Below are 16,874 nucleotides of genomic sequence, written 5' to 3'. Positions count from 1 at the left end.
GGAACCCTTCAATTGGAGCGGAATCTTCTAAACTTATCTCGCAGTTTCGTTAGAGAACGAAGCCCAACCTGACCTTCGTGGTTTTCTTCTAGGTAACTATGACTCTATGCTTGTTCCTTGTTAGATTCAGCTTGTATTTGCATCTTTTCTTACTTTGGAACCACCATTGTATGTTTTTACGCTTCCTTTGAAAAACCCTAGAGAAAAAGACTTTGTAAAAGTTATCTTTTTATGAAATGGGTGTTATTTTCGTGACTGGAATTTCAAAATGATGCTCCTTTTGTAGAATCCGAAATGCCCTTAGCCTTTTCATGTAGTGACATGAGTATTTGACTCAGAATATTGTTGTTAACCTTATTTCTGAAATCCATAGTAATTTCCTTCATTTTGGCGTAATAGAGACTCGCGTTGGACCGATAAGCGTGAACGAAAGAGAGGCCTCTAAGTGACACAAAGAGGAATCGATGGGGAGCTCATGATAGGTGAGGGGAGTTTATTATAAAATTTACCGTTTTGACACTATAGTTAGGGTCAGGGAACCTAGCTATGAGAATATATGTCTGTCCCTGTTGCATGCTGATTTTCCCTTATAGAAAACAACGTTTTTAACTAATGGGATGTGATATAATTGTTATTGATGTGCATGCTAGTTTTCAAGAAAAACTATATTTTTGGACGAATGAGATGCGATATATTTATTGTTGATGAATGAAATTATTGTCTTTATTTGACTTGTGTTGTTTGAAGACCTGGGGAGTGTGAATCTCAGGCATGAAGGAAATATGTATATGCAGAATGCGACTTACTGTTGATGATGCTATTGATGACTTTAATTGATATGTGGTGATGTTGATATTTATGATGATATTGATTTGAGATGACGTTGCCAATGAAGATCATGTCAACATGAATTGATGTTATTATTGATGATTATGTGAATATGAAATGAGGTTGTTGTTGTTGATAACATCATTAAGATAAGATGATGTTTATGTTGAGAATGATATTGAAATGAAATGTTGATGATGTTGGAAATGCATTGAGATGTGCATGTTGTGTATGTTCATGGGGGGGTGCAGTGACCTTGTTGGATGTCCCTTGTGTGGGAAACTAGAGTGGTTAAAGAATTTAAGCATTTATGAGGGGATGCTTAGGCACTTAAATTTATCCATGGTCGTGTACTTGACGATGCCCATGTTTCATACGTTGGATGTTGTGTATGTTCGTGGGGGGGTGCAGTGACCTTGTCGGATGTCCCTTGTGTGGGAAACTAGAGTGGTTAAACAATTTAAGCATTTCTGAGGGGATGCTTAGGCGCTTTAATTCATCAATGGTCACGTACTTGACAATGCCCACGTTCATACGTCGTATGTTGTGTATGTTCATATGGGGATGCGCTGACCTTGTCGGATGTCCCTTGTGAAGGAAAATAGAGTGGTTAAAGGATTTAAGCATTTATAAGGGGATGCTTAGGCACTTTAATTCATCCATGCTCAAGTACTTGATGACGCCCATGGTTCATGCCTCATATGAAACAAGAAATAGTATAAATTGTGGTTGTATGTACTTTGTACTAGGGGGTGTTTCACCTGGTAGGAAACTCCCTTGTGGCCCAAGCTTATCACTGAGGGGGGGGGGGGGGGAGTTACGGTGCATGACTGGGAGGCCTCGACAAATACTGCATGATTTCCTAAGTGAGGTATCGTGCGGACACGCTTATGCTATTTCTTTGGAATTGGATACGGTACGTACCGTATTGCATTTGAGAGTTGAGGACAGGTGCATGCATCATTCTGAGCAGTCTTGATTGGATCCATGGATGGATGATGAATAATTGTTGAATGTGGGTGTTGAATAAAGAATGTTGTGTAAGCTCATGATGTTTGCCTATGTTTTCTTGCTAATTGTGATTATTTGGATTTAGCATTGGTTCTTTTTATAATGAACTCACTCTTGCAATTTTGTATTGTGTGGTTGATACATGTGATGATCACGAACCTTGTTCGTGGGAGCAGAATGACAGTAGTAGGGTGTAGGAATGAGATTCTGTTGAGGAGTCGCCAAGCCGACGTGATGACGTTGGGATTATTTTGGGAGAGAGTTGTGTTTTGTTAATCAACTCCTCCATAGTTGGTTCATGATTCCTTTTGTTAAACTAAAGATAAAAATTTTAGATTTTAATTATATGTATGAACAGATTTTAATTTCTATTATGTGTATGATGTGTACGGAGTTTCTATTCCTATATATATATATATATATATATATATATATATATATATATATATATATATATATATATATTCACTTAAGTAATGGCGTGTTGTTTGGTGAATGTTTGCCGAGACAAAAGAAAATTTACTTTTATTTTCATAAGCAAATTAAGGGAAGTTTTCATTTAAAAATTGAAATTATCGCATATTAGAGTGGTGATATCGTAGCGACGAGACGGATCGTTACAGCAACAACATTCTTTCCATCCCAAGAGAGCACTTCATTATCTCTGGATTCATCTCCATAGACACTCCAAAGCATCTAAAAATCAAAATCATTAGAATCCCATAGGGCACACTAGAAGCAGACTTAGTATTCTTAGTAGCCTTAATCATATGGTCAATGATAAAAAAAGGAGACTAAGAGGGATTTTCCTTCAGAGACAATAAATGACCAAAAGATCATGGTCATTTACTTCTTGAAAGGTACCAACCCTGGGCAACACAAAAAGAATGTTGATCTAGTAGACTATCCTTCCAAACGAAGTTAGGGATTTTGACTAGAAATCTGAAATCTTGCTCTTTATCCTCCAGAAATTTTCTTTGGATTTTCTTCTTTTTTATCCCCTAACTTCCAGCCAATCATCATAAAGTCTTTCACTATTAGAAGGGACCCCCAACAAATTAGTTAGTAGTTTTTTTAAGATTAAGATCCCAGTACCCTTTAGAGTGGCCTTCAAAGTGAAGTTAATGGTATCCACCTCAGCAATAACAAAGAAGGCCCACACAAACCTTGAATAGACTGGTTCATAGATCTCAAAGAGCCCAGTCCACCCTTGCTTCTTTATAAAGCAGAAAATGTTCCATCCATTCTCTTTGATATCAAGAGGATCAATATATATTGTCGCAACCTATCCTTCGACGGGAGGGCGAAGCGAAATAAAAAAGAATGTGCTTCTTCCAAAAAGGAAAACGCGTGGGAGTCACCACCAACATTTATTCGAGGAAAACGTTAGAAAAACCCAAAGGGGTCCGCGAATTTTGAGAATAAGGGTTTGGGAGTTGTTTACGCATGGGGAAGGTATTAGCACCCCACACGCCCGCCACAAGGGGCGGCAACCTTTAATCGAGTGTGTATAACGTGACTTCAAAATTATTTATTTTCCCTTTTTTATATTTTTTTTTTTGCTTTTTTGGGGTCGACAAAGGTATTGCCCTTGCTCCTACGTACCCTCAGGTTCGATGAGGAATTCAGACCTATATAGTTCTTTAAAGTGAGAAAGTTGTGTGTTGAATTGGTTTCAGGCTTTTGAAAGATTCATTTTAATTGACAAAAACAAAAGAGAGGTCGTTAAGGCGTTGGACCTTAAACGATCTCAAGTGGCTTAAATGGAGAGCAATTAAGTTATATGTTGATTTTATCTCGGCTTTGTTTATTAACTTTCAAGCTCTTTGAAAGATGACTTACGACACTAATGATTGGTTAAAATTTACTTTACAAAATAAAAAAGATTACCGATGATAGAAGAAGGAGATGAATATGCACAAAACAACAAAGAGGACCCCTAAAGATGCATAGATCATGTTCAAATCCTTAAAAACAAACACTAACTAGATGAAGAACGAAGAATGATGTAGAGGTTGATTACAGTCACGATTCGGCAGCACCTCGGCTTCATTTTCTCTTCTTTCTTCTTCTTCTCCTTTATTTCTCTCAAAATCTCTCAATGCTCAATGCTAGAACCCTTTACTCAGCCTACCTCATGCCTATTTATAGCAAAAAATGGCCTTTGGGACCATGGCAGCTCGTTGAGGCGAGTTGATTCTTCATCCTGAAGTAACTAGCTCGCCTAGGTGAGCTAGTTCCTTCAGCCCTAAGCAATTTGAGGGCCCAGGCGAGCCAAAGGCTAGCCGGGACGAGCTAGGGTTCAGAAAATTGCCTGAAAAGACCCTTTTGCCCCTCCCTTTGGTATCTTTCGCATCCTTGACCAAAACATCAAACAATCTTTCGTCTCGTGCGGTAACTGGTGTCGAACAACACAGTTCGGCTAGCGATAATCAAAACCTCAGTGAATGATAGTCCTCGAACGAAATTAAGGTCTGACAGTTACTTATCTTTTATTGAAAATGAAAAGGTAAGTAAAGATAACGACACTCATTTCATTCGAGCTATCTTGCTATCTGACTGACAACTGGTGAAAACCAAAGAAGTGAAACCTGTAAAAGAGAATAAACAGATATCGGCATGAAAGTATCAGAAGTATTAAGCAAAAGACGTTGTAGTCTTGCATAACAAATATAGGAGGCATTGAAGTCTTGAAATGTAAAGACAAAAGACATTGAAGTCTTGAAATGTAAAGACAAAAGGCATTGAAATCTTGAAATGTGAAGACAAAAGACATTGAAGTCTTGAAATGTAAAGACAAAAGACATTAAAGTCTTGAAATGTAAAAGACAAAAGACATTGAAGTCTTGAAATGTAAAAGGCAGAAGACATTGAAGTCTTGAAATGTAAAGACAGAAGACATTGGAGTCTCAAAATGTAAAGACAAAAGACATTGAAGTCTTGAAATGTAAAGACAAAATACATTAAAGTCTTGAAATGTAAAGACTGAAGACATTAAAGTCTTGAAATGTAAAAGATAAAAGACGTTGAAGTCTTGAAATGTAGAAGACAGAAGACATTGAAGTCTTGAAATGTAAAGACAAAAGACATTGAAGTCTAGAAATATAAAGACTAAAGACATTGAAGTCTTGAAATGTAAAAGACAGAAGACATTAAAGTCTCTAAAAAATTTCATTAAAATGCGAACACGCTTGGTAAAGAAACAAACCCCAAACCGATCAGATCAAACACACATTTTAAAAAAAAATGCGACGCATGAGGAATGAAAGTATACCGATAGAATTTCTCATAACCAATAATGAGATTAAGACATTTGCATTTCATTTCTAAGGGAGCATTAGAGGAAACACTAGGTCCAACCAAATAGAGGAAAACCGCACAAGGTGTATAAAGCTTCACACATGCAAGTGTTTCATCTTAATTCCAAATCATAGATATGTCATAAATCGATTTTGCAAGTCATTTCCCATCAAATAAAAGATAATATGCATAATCATCATGGATCAATAGGACTTTCTAAGGTCCAACTTTGCGGGAAATTTTGGTTTTGGTTGCTCTGGTTTTTCCCCCTTCTTTTTTTTTGTGTGAGTAGGAGAGCATGCACAAAGATTTGGCTAGTAACTTAAATGGACGATCACTTCCTATCCCCTCATGTCTTAACCAAGTTACTATTGTTCCCCCTTCTTTTTACTCCTTACACAACTCTATACATGGTTCAAATATTGTTTGTTCCAAAGAACTTATTTTTCTTTTCTATTTTCCTTTTGCTCTTTTCTATTTTTGATTGATTGATTTTTTTTCTTTCTTTTTCCTTTCTTTCTTTATTTTTTTTTCTTTTTTTTTATGAACATGACTAACCAAAAGATGATAGAAATCTCCCTTGGAAGATATCCCTGCTCTCTTATCCTAGGGTAAGGTAGGAAATTTCCATCCTAGGTCGGGGTTCTGATAAAAATCAAATGTCTGGCTCAAAGGGCTTGCAAGTGGCAGAAAATAGCGTATATTAGGACAGCTGTTTCGTCAATGGCTTAGAAAGAAAGGAATGCCCAGATCACTTCCATGAAGCATATGTTATGACAATTAGAAATTCATGCAAAATCAATCATAGCACATATCCATGCAGGCACTCAATATATAAAATTTATGGTCACACAATAACTAAGGCTTAGGGTCAGCTTCCACATTCAGATCAAACTAGTGTTTCAACAATTGTTCTTTTATTAGGTCCATGCAAAACATCCGAGTTCATTTCGGTATTCAGGAAAGTCTTTCATTATTTTCACCCTCAAGATACGCATTGTTTTTTTTCAAAAAACCCTTTTTGTTGTTTTTTGATCCGCAAACTTTCCGAAGAAAACTGGTGATTGTTTCTTTTTTAAAAAAACATGTTAGTTTTTTTAGAAAAAATTAAAACCTAGACAAAGTTGTAATCCGATACTACAATAGAAATGAAACCACATGTAAGTTTTTTTTTTGGTTTAGTTTTTTTGTGTTTCAAACAATCATCACAAATTCACAATGAAATAACATAACAAAATATTGAAAGCGATAAATAATATAAAGACAAGTTCACAAATTTAGAAGGTCCTGGTCAAGAGGCGCAGTCTCCTCAAAGGAAGAAATCCATCACATCTGCTATGTCTCTATCTTCCTCAGCTCCATCTTCATCTCCTGGGGCCTCTGTGGGACCTGCCCCTTCTTGAAAATTAGGCCTGTCCCAAGGCCATGGAGCAGTGGTCCTGAACTACTCGGGAGTAGGCCACGGGTAAGGGCTGGGGTCCTGGCATTGTTGGTGCAGTGTATACTGATAGAAACTATCGTTCAACTGCACCTGGCCCCTACGGTTCGCTGCCTGCTGGTCAGCCAAATGCTGCATGTAGAGCTCCATCCTCTGCATGTGAGCTAAGATGGACTCCAGAGATGGTGGCTGACATGGAGGTGGCGGTGGTGCGTCTACAGCCAGTTGCTGCTACTGGTCCTACCCCAGCTGTTGTTCCTGCCTTGACATGCAGTACTTCTCAATGAAAGACTTATTAATGGGAGCCCAAATGAGCTTTGTGGGTGTAACCGGTACCCCATAGAACTGGCAGAGACCTGTGATCAAAGCTAGAAATCCCAGTTCCCTATTGGACTTTTCTGGGTCCACTAGGTGTCTCGGAGGTGTGATGCCTACAAACTGGTAGATGGCATCCGAGATAAGCTAGGCTACATGAACACTGATCTAGGTCAGGATAGCATTGACCAACGGCAGCGGGAGATCAGAATTATGGTCCCTGGGAAGGATGTTGCTGAGGAGAAGCATCATCCAGATCTGGGTCAAGGTGGTCATGTTAGTACACATGATCCGCACCCGCCTTCCTGTCACGCTTCGTGCAAAATCTTGTCCCAGGGAGCACAGTAGCTGGCCTATGGCCTCCTCATCAAAACCTAAGACCTGGCTTCTTCTCTCGGTATACCCACAATGCTGCCCCTCCTCTAGGACCAAAGGATGCCCCAGGAATTGGTTGATAGCATCTTCATCATAGGGGATCCATTGGCCCCGCACCCAAGAGTGCTTATCCATGACTCCTTCCTCAGTGGGCCAGGAATTTGCATAGAACTCCATGACTATCTCAGGGTCATACTTAGCCATGGGCTCTGTCAATTGGGTCAACTGCCTCCTGGCAATCTCTACCTAGAACTCTGTGTATTCCCTTTCTCTTAGTTGGACCCATCTTTCTTTGAGGAAAGACCATCCCTTGATCGCTTTGAAACGACGCTGATGCTCCTCACTTCGAAAATGGTGTCCATCAAACTCAATCTCTGCTTGCGGGGCTGCATTGGATCCCTCCCCTGCGGTGTCCTTCCTAGCCCTTTTAGTAAGAAGCTTCTTTGGAGCCATTGCCTGCAACGACACATCCATAAAAAGTTAGTTTGCATGAAATGCGTAACCATTATTTTAGTTATCCTAAGTATAGCAAGCAAGAAGTCAATCAACTTTGTGTGGTTTTTGCTAATTGCATGTGTTACCGTGCAACTAATAAAACAAATCACAACTCAGTGCGCATTATTTCAAAAGAAAGAAATTAACATCCTACATTAATTTAGGTGCAATGTGCCCATCACCTTGGTTTGTTATGAAGATGCATGTATGCCCCAAAGGATGTGGTAAACCATTATGCTATAGAGTTTAGGTGTTGCACATCTGCTTCAAATGTTCTTTTTTCAGGTATTTGATCCCCCCTCCCAAATAAACCCCAAAAATTGTTTGTTTGGTTGGCCTTCCTTTTGTCGTTCTAGTCTACACGCTTTAGTTTCTTTTCTAATAGTACTTTTTATACTGCATCTTGCAAATATAAGCTACTTCCATAGTTGAATGTTAATACTTTAGTTTCTTTTTAGTAGTATTCTTTTATACTGGATCGCATGAATGCAAACAACTTGCGCGGTTGCATGTTAATATTTGATTTTTTTGCTATCCAATTATTTTGAAAGATATATATTCTGGTTTAGTGGGAGAATGATTTTTAAAATTATGTTTGATTATTTGGTCTTGTGCATGAGAGATGATTCAGTTTATACATTCATATTGAATGTATAGACTATTGATATATGTCCACACATGATATAGTTTTGTCTTTTAAGTATTGGTCAATCTGGATGGTGCTTAAATGTTGAGTTTTCTTACTTTTACTACTTGATGCCTTACTTTCCATGATAATAGTGAAAGTAGGTAGAATTTAGTGATAGAGAACAAATGGAATAAAGTGAAGGAGCAAATCCTCTTTTGACATGCCTCTTCCTATTGTCTGCATGATTATTTTTAGTGCTCACAGTTATGCATTTTCTAATCATGTTCATTTAGGACAGAACTCGCCAAATCAATGTACCAGCAATGTCATGCAATGCAAGAGATGACCCTAGATTTGTGTTTGCCACTTCTAAAAAGGCAGGAAGAGCAGTGAGCATAAGCTATTGTTCTGTAGCTAGGGAATCTCATATTCTTATAGTCTATGTTTCTATTATGTTTTTGTTTTGTTTGGTATTTTAAAAGGATAGAAGGGAAGATCTCCCGAAATGAACAAAAAGGGCAGTAGGAAGATTACCAGAGAAAAATAATAGGATAGTTGGGAAGCTGAATTCCACATTATTTTCACCATCATTATTGACCCCACACCAATTTTTAAATTGAAGAGAAGTTTTGCTGTGATAAACTTGGTTACATCTCAACATAGATGACAGAGAGGGGAACATAGCTTACACTATACTCCAGTATAACAAATTTGAGTTCTAATTCTTGGGAGTGAGATAAATAGGTATTATTGAACTACCTAATGTTTTATTAAATTAATTATAGTAATGAAAATATATTAAGTTACTCATTGTGAACCTATAACTTCACTCACATTAGACCCAAGTCAATCAAATTATGTCTATTTCTTAAATAAGTTAAATTAATGCAGTAAAAAAAGTTAAGTTAATACTATTTGTGAAATCTATTGTGCTTACCTCCAAGTTTCTTATATGAATAATACATAGGATTATGAATTAGTCAAAATTCCCGTATTTAAATTTCATGTTTAAATATTATGTTTAATTCTTATGAAATGAATAAGTTTAAATTTTAGTTTTTATAAAATTATTATTTTTTATTTTCATACCTCAAAAAATATGAAACTATTGTTTTTTTTTATTACCATATTATTAATAAAATATGTGATTAATTTCAATCATACTTTTTTTAGTGGCCAACCCATTAATTATTACATGTTTAATGAAGATTTTAGTTAACATTCTCTAATGTTCCATTCTGAATTTTTTTTCTAGATCTCTAAAACGACATAAACATTAAGGATCAAATAGTAATTTACTAGAGGAATAAAAGTTACTAAACTTTTTCATAGGACCAAAATCCAAATTTATTATTTTTACATAAACCAAAAATAAAGATTTAAAATTTTAGAAAAATATATATTTTTTAGAATGGTTGAAATGAAAACTCATTTATTTCATAGAGGCTAAAACTATATTCAAACTTTAATTTAAAAAAGAAGTTTGCCATTTTTTGGTTGGGTTTTCCCCTTATTCCAACAAATTTTCTTTTGACAAGGTCTTATTCCAATAATAATAATAATAAAAAGATAAATAGATTCTCCAAAAAATAGAATCTCGAAAGTGGTGACGTGTAGGGCCGAGATCGATTCTCCTTTCCTAAGTCTCCTTCTAGTTCAACCTTCCTTGTATTCAATTCAATTTAGCTGTATCTCTCTCTCTCTGCACCCTCTTAACCCCGAATGGGAGCATCATCATCACATTGAAAAGAAAAGAAAAAAAATCAATGGCGAAAACCGCTTCACCATCTTCCAAACCCTCACCAATGGACCCTCAAATTCAAAACCCCGCACCCTCCAACTCCAACTCCAACTCCAACCCTCCAATCTCTTCCCCTTCCCCTTCTCACAACATGACCTCTCCCTCTCTCCCACCCCTCCCCCAAGATCAACAACAACAACTTCAGCAACAACTAAGTCCTCCTCCTCAACAACAACAACAACAACCTTTGGTTTCTTCGAACAACATGTACCCGAAAATATCATATAAATGATCATTTTGGTCTCTGAAAGAAAGAAAAATATAATTTAGTCCATAAATAAGTAAAATGAGTGACAATTAAGTGTTATGTTCACTTAATGTCAAATTGATCATCGAAAAAACTTGAAGATTATATCTTAATGGCAAAATGATCCCATAAAATTTAATAATAAGACATAATTGTCACACTTTTTACATATATTTAAGAATTAAATTATAATTTTTGTTCTTTTAGGACTAAATTATTACCAGTTTATTCCAAAAAACAATTATTATCAGTTTACATATTTAAGGAATCAAAATGATAATTTATTAAAAATATTACAAACTATGTTTTATATCTACTAAGAAAACATATTCTCTGGATCCAGTGATGACCCTAGTCACAACAGAGAACAGCCTCAACACGACAACATCTTTCATCTCGATTTGCCCTTTCTTTAGGCCAATCTATTCCCAATTCTTTGTTCCTTTCTTCATCTAACTCTCATCACAGATAATACACCTTTTCTTTCTTTGATTTTTAACCAGCTACTATTCATTTTTTCTGCATGTACGTATTCGTCGCACTTGTTTCTATGTATTATTATTATTACTTTAAACTTATTTGCTGATCTTTTTCTTTTATTTTTATTTTTGCTGCCTGATCCAAGTCAAAGAGATGTGATCCACGTTGGTAATTTAGGGTTTGTGCTAAAGAGAAAAAAGAATCTGTGTTCATTTGCATTTATCTTCTTTTTATTTGTTTTCTATGGCAGACAGGCAGGCACAGATGAAGCCACCTCTAGAAAGCTCCCGAAAAGAACTGGCTAAATTAGAACTCCCTGAGAAAGAAATTAATCTGCTGATCCATTACATTGTCGCGAATTACAACAAAGACGTGTTCTCTACACGTTTTGTAGTGATGCCAAGAGAGTGGCATACATGTACTTAGCACAGCTTCTGAGACTTGTCCGCACTTACACCACGCTGCAACTACTGGATGGGGATGTGACAACTCACATCACATGGCACTAATATGGAGAGTTCATGGATGCTTTCCAGACGATTATTTGATAAGCACGTTGGTAAATGTGTTGCAAAATAATGTGCTCAATACTGCTTGGAATGAATGAATACTGGAAATTGGAAAACAATCTTCATGAGCTTTGCCAAGGGGAGGTAGATAGGTTTACCCAAGTGGATGATGGGCTTGTAGACTTGCTTCAACCTTGTATTATAAGGCTTAAGCAGGCTAGAGATCTTTAATTAATGGAGGAGTAGCTCTTTAATTAATTCATGTTTTTCTTAGCTTAGTTCTGTCAAGTCATGTTTCATGCAGACAACTAATTAGTTGTTATTAAATTGCAAGTTTGATGATCTTTTTCTATTATGATGATTGATATATACCTTCTTTTTTTAAATTGAGCTTCTATAATCTAGCTTTGACCACTTCTTGTAGGCTTTAGGGTTTTAGGATACGGTGTAGAGTAACAAAAAGCTACAATTAGATATGCTGCTTCAAGATCTGATCTCTTTAATTTGCTTAACTTTGCACACCTAAAAATATATATCCTCTTTACATCTCCTGAAAATAGTTTTTATTTTCACATTTTTTAAGATTTAAAAAATGTGTCTGTGTGTGTGTGTTTTTTTTACTTCTTATTCTTTATCTTCGGAAAATGAAAACATGGAAAATATGCTTGGTTTAATCAATTTTCATAATTAAATTGATAAAACATTTTGTGTATTTAATTTAAAAAATAATAATATATTAATAATTTTTTATTATTAATAAAATATATATTACACAAAAATTATAATTATTTAGTTATAAATCATTTTAAAAATAATGGACATATTTAAAATGATAATAAAAAAATATTAGAACCATAAATTGTATGATTATATATAAGATGATAGAAGGCATGATCTATCTTTCATCTAAATGTTAAAAGTTTGTGACAATTCCCTTTAACATTCTCCACATATAATGTTGAAAACATCTTGTTGAAAGGGAAAATGTTTATATCTTTCCACAAAGTTACAATAATAACTATCCATTATTTGATTTATATGCTTAAAGTTATATTTGTATAAATATCATAAATATAATCAATGCCATATGTTAAACAAAACAATCATCATCCGGAAAAATAAACATATAATAAATTTATAAAAAAATATCTCCACCTAGTAATGTCTTCAAAACCTACGCAATTCTAAGACTTTGTTTATTCTCGTAATCTTAACTCTTGACCAGTGACAACATAGTTTCACCATATTGGATATTACATCATTCATTTATTATTATTTTCCTATATGAGGTTATCGGACACTACACCTCACTACAAGGTCTTGCATTTCTATGCGATGCTTCGCCACAGTGTTTCGTTTCGCCACTCTAAAAACGCTAGTTTCTCCATAAGGCGGAAATCGAGCGGCGAAAGAAGGCCGAAGAAGAAAACGTACCACAGAGTGCCCGAACTCGACAGAGTAATGGAGCTCTGCAAGAAGCCATGCATCCATAATTCTCCATCTCACCTCCCTCATCCAATCCCAACCCCAAACCCTCTTCCTCCGCGAAAAAGTTGTCAATACATATATCTTGTGCATGTAAGGAAGTTTGGTTGGAAGAATTCACTCGTATCTCGAATTCCTTAGTCAAACAAGGGTATGAAATACTTAATTTTTAGTTGATAAAATATTTCTTGACTTAAATGTCTAATTTGTTAGATGCGATATTTCTTGGCATTGTAACAATTATGAGAATTGAAACCTTTTCCCCTTTTTTCCTTGTGAAACAAGTCGTTAGGAAACCAACATCACACTGGTCATGTATGTGGATCTATATGCAAATCCTAAATTTTCTTAATTGTCCTTCGTGTTAATTACGAAAAAAATACAAATGCTAATTAAGGAAAAACTAAAAATGAAAAAAAAAGCATCATATAAAAAATACAAAATTTATTTAAAACCTTTTAATAATTAACTTGAAAAAGTATGCTATATACTATGTAATTTAGAATAGTAGTTAACAAGACCCTTTGTGGGGATCATAATTTTGAATCTTCTCAATAAAACTCCAAAAGTATACATATAAGTGTTTAAACTTGCAATTTATTGGGAGCTGAATTCAGTTTTCCAAATAAATATAGTAGTGAAAAGTTGTTCACAACCAGCAAGTGTACTGGATTGCACAAGTAGTCTAAAACGATAAGAATCGAGTATTAAACTCTTGGGGAACTTGTGTTATCTGGCAAGCTATTTCAAAAAATAGGCGTCTGGTATGAAAATATGATTGTAGTTATAAACATGTATTTAAACTATCTAGACAAAAAGAAAGAAAATCACGCAAGAGAAATACTGTGTAAAAACAAGTAGAGAATGTGTTGGTCTTCCTCATAGGTTCCTGATGCTAAAAAGGATGTTCTCTATTTAACAATGCTCATGTGTTCCTATGTTGTCTCCTGGACTGCTAGACCCCAATTCCTCATGATAGCCTAGCCTAGTCCTGATCAAGCCTCGTCCGTAGATTCCTCTTGTAAGACTAAACTCAACCAAGACCACATTAAGACACACATACACAACTAAGTTCTTGTACCCCGATTCCTTGTAATAGCACAACAACTTAGTCCTGTACTATCAAGGACTTTAGAATCAGACCAGTTTCCACTATTGAATAACCCTAACAAAGCATGCATCTACGTGATCAAGGTAAAATCACACTGGAATGAAAAGTAGATAGCACAGAGAACACACAAAACATCATTACATAGATAGGAATATATTTACATAAGGTACCTACAGGGAAGATCCAACAGAGGATTTAGCTTTCCATAGTCTGGAAACCTCCTTTACAACAAAGAGAAGAACAAGATGAAAGACTGCAAAAACACAAGTGGTGAGGATGTCTCCTTCACCTCTAGGATCTCACAATCACTCACAACTCATCTCAAGCTCTCAAAATGGCTTCCGCTTCGAACTCGCGTCTCTGCAGATCTTCACATAACAAAATCTCTCAGAACTCTTTGGAACTTCGACCTTTCTCTCTCAAGAACCTTCGTGCATGCAGAGCTTCTCAAGAAGAGTGCCAAACTCCCTTTGCAAATCTGATTTCAGGCTTAAATAGGTGGTCTTGTTTGTGCTCATGGGCTTAGCGCAGATCTGGATCGCTTAGCGCGCATAAGTGGATTTTGGCTTAACGCGCTTGTTTCGCTTAGCGGATGAGCTGAAGCAGTGCGCTTGATGACCTGGACCGGTGCGCTTAGCGAACTTGACAGCTCATCTTCTTTTGGATTCTTCCTCGCGCTTAGCCACTGAAGGTTACGCTTAGCGAATTCTCACTAAGCCAGCAGCTTGGCTTTGCGAAAGAGTGAAAAACAACACTTTGCCAAAGTTGCCTATTTAACCTGAAATTGAGAGAAATTGATTATTACACGCACAAAACAAAAGTATAAATTATCTATTACCTATATTTAACAAAAAGTACTTATAGTATTACAAAACAACCATAAATTGGGAAAGTTTGATACATTATACACAGGTTTTATACACAAAAGTTAGTCGTATTCATCGACTAACACTCCAAATTTACAGTTTTGCTTGTCCTCAAGCAAAAGAGAACAACTCACTTGTCCTCAAGTGGTAAAACATGCAGTGATTATGTACAGGAGTGTATGCATCAAAATTCATTGATTGCATGATGATAAAGATGAAGCAATGTGTACCTATCCCTTGTTTTCACAGAATATGCAGCTATACAAAGAGGAGAACAAAATGTGAACAATACAATTAGATGAGGTTAATCATAAGACAGATTCAAGGAAAGTAGCTCAAACCACAGTCTCACGGCTACTGTCTCACTCAAGCACAAGTGTTTAAGCTATTTATTGATAATAACTAACAGGAGGTCCAATCTTTGCATTTCATCTCATGTCATCAAGTCATAAATATATAAACAAAATCAGAAGGACTTTTTCTGGCTTGTAGTGAGGTTGTGGCTACAAAAATTTCATTGGTTTTTCTAGGATTCAAAAGTTTAGATTCTAAGAGAGCACAAGTCCTAGACTAATCCCAATGATCTTTTCTTGTTTTGTACAAATAGCATTCTCACTATTCCCTTTTCTTAAGTTGCTTTTGAACTTATTCTAACAACACAACTTATTTTCTCTTTTTTTTAACATACAACTTATTTGTTGTGTGTTCTGATGCTTAACCTTTTTCTTTTCATTCTTTTCAACTTTTCTCCCCCAAATTTAGAGTAAGTTTGCCTTGAACCATATGCTCTCCTAGAATCTAAACAAGGTATTAGGAGATAATCATTTAAAGTTCAGGGTTCAATTCATGACAAATCAATAAGCCTTATACAAGGGAGCAAAAGATACAAGTATCATTCAAGGTAAGCTATTTGGTCAAAAGAGCTTATGTCTATACAATTCATGGCCTTCATCATGTTCTGAGTTATACAAATCATTCTAAAATTCATAGATTTATGCAAAGATCATTATTCACAGTTAGTCGTTCACTCACAGAGTAAGGTCACACTCTCACCGGTTTTTGGTTCAAGCTTTTCTTTCACAATCAGTCTGTCTAGTGACTAACCATTCTATTATAAGTTCACACTCTTATTCTTTCTTTGTTCAACATGCACATTTGCTCAAATTCATGAAAGGAAACACACATTTCATCATAAGCATGCATTCAATTTAAAACAAGGCATACAACCATCAAAAGTTAAGTTAAACTATTCACGATGCTTCAAGATGAGCAACTATACTACTCATGCACAAGACTAACAAAAAGTAACTAATGTACTAACATCAAAGTTATACTAATAATTCAAAAACACAAAAAGAAGCATAAAATCTCCAGAAATATCCACATTCTTGTCAAGATGGACCACAACTTCCTCACTAGTCCATCCAGTCAGAAAATGCTTAACCATCCTCTAGGTAGTAGGCTGGTGAGTCAGGAAGAGCTGCAACTTCATTATCTGAGTCATCGGGAATGAGTATCAAAGGTGGTGCCGGTGGAGCTAGTGGAGGTGGTAGAATCTCAACCTTCGGGGAAGCCGGTGGGTCTACTATTGGTGGTTGCAGCTCAGCTGGTGCAGGCTCTATCCTTGTTGGTATGGGACTGGGGGCACAACCTCGGGAGATCTTCCTAACGGCAGCTGAGCTTCAGGCCAGGCCACTTTATCTAAAAATTGCTCCATGGATACTATTGGCCTATTATGAGCCAACTGCTACTGGTTGTAGACAATAATCAGCTGCCCCCGGAATAGGCTCTGCAACATAGGAACTATAGGTTGTGCTTGTAGGCCATTTGGTTCCATGGTTGCTTTTGGAGGAGGTGGGTTGGATAATGAAGGGATGTCTTTAGCTCTTGCTCTCTTTCTTGAGGCCATCTGTAAGAAAAGAATGTGAACATTGGAAAGAAAATCAATTTAGAAGAAAGATAAAGGTCTCTTAGCAAAACAACAT

Source organism: Glycine soja, chromosome 17, assembly GCF_004193775.1.
Source record: "Glycine soja cultivar W05 chromosome 17, ASM419377v2, whole genome shotgun sequence".
In the NCBI taxonomy this organism is placed as follows: Eukaryota; Viridiplantae; Streptophyta; class Magnoliopsida; order Fabales; family Fabaceae; genus Glycine; species Glycine soja.
The sequence above is the reverse complement of the archived record's forward strand: the minus strand, read 5'-3'. Positions refer to the sequence as shown.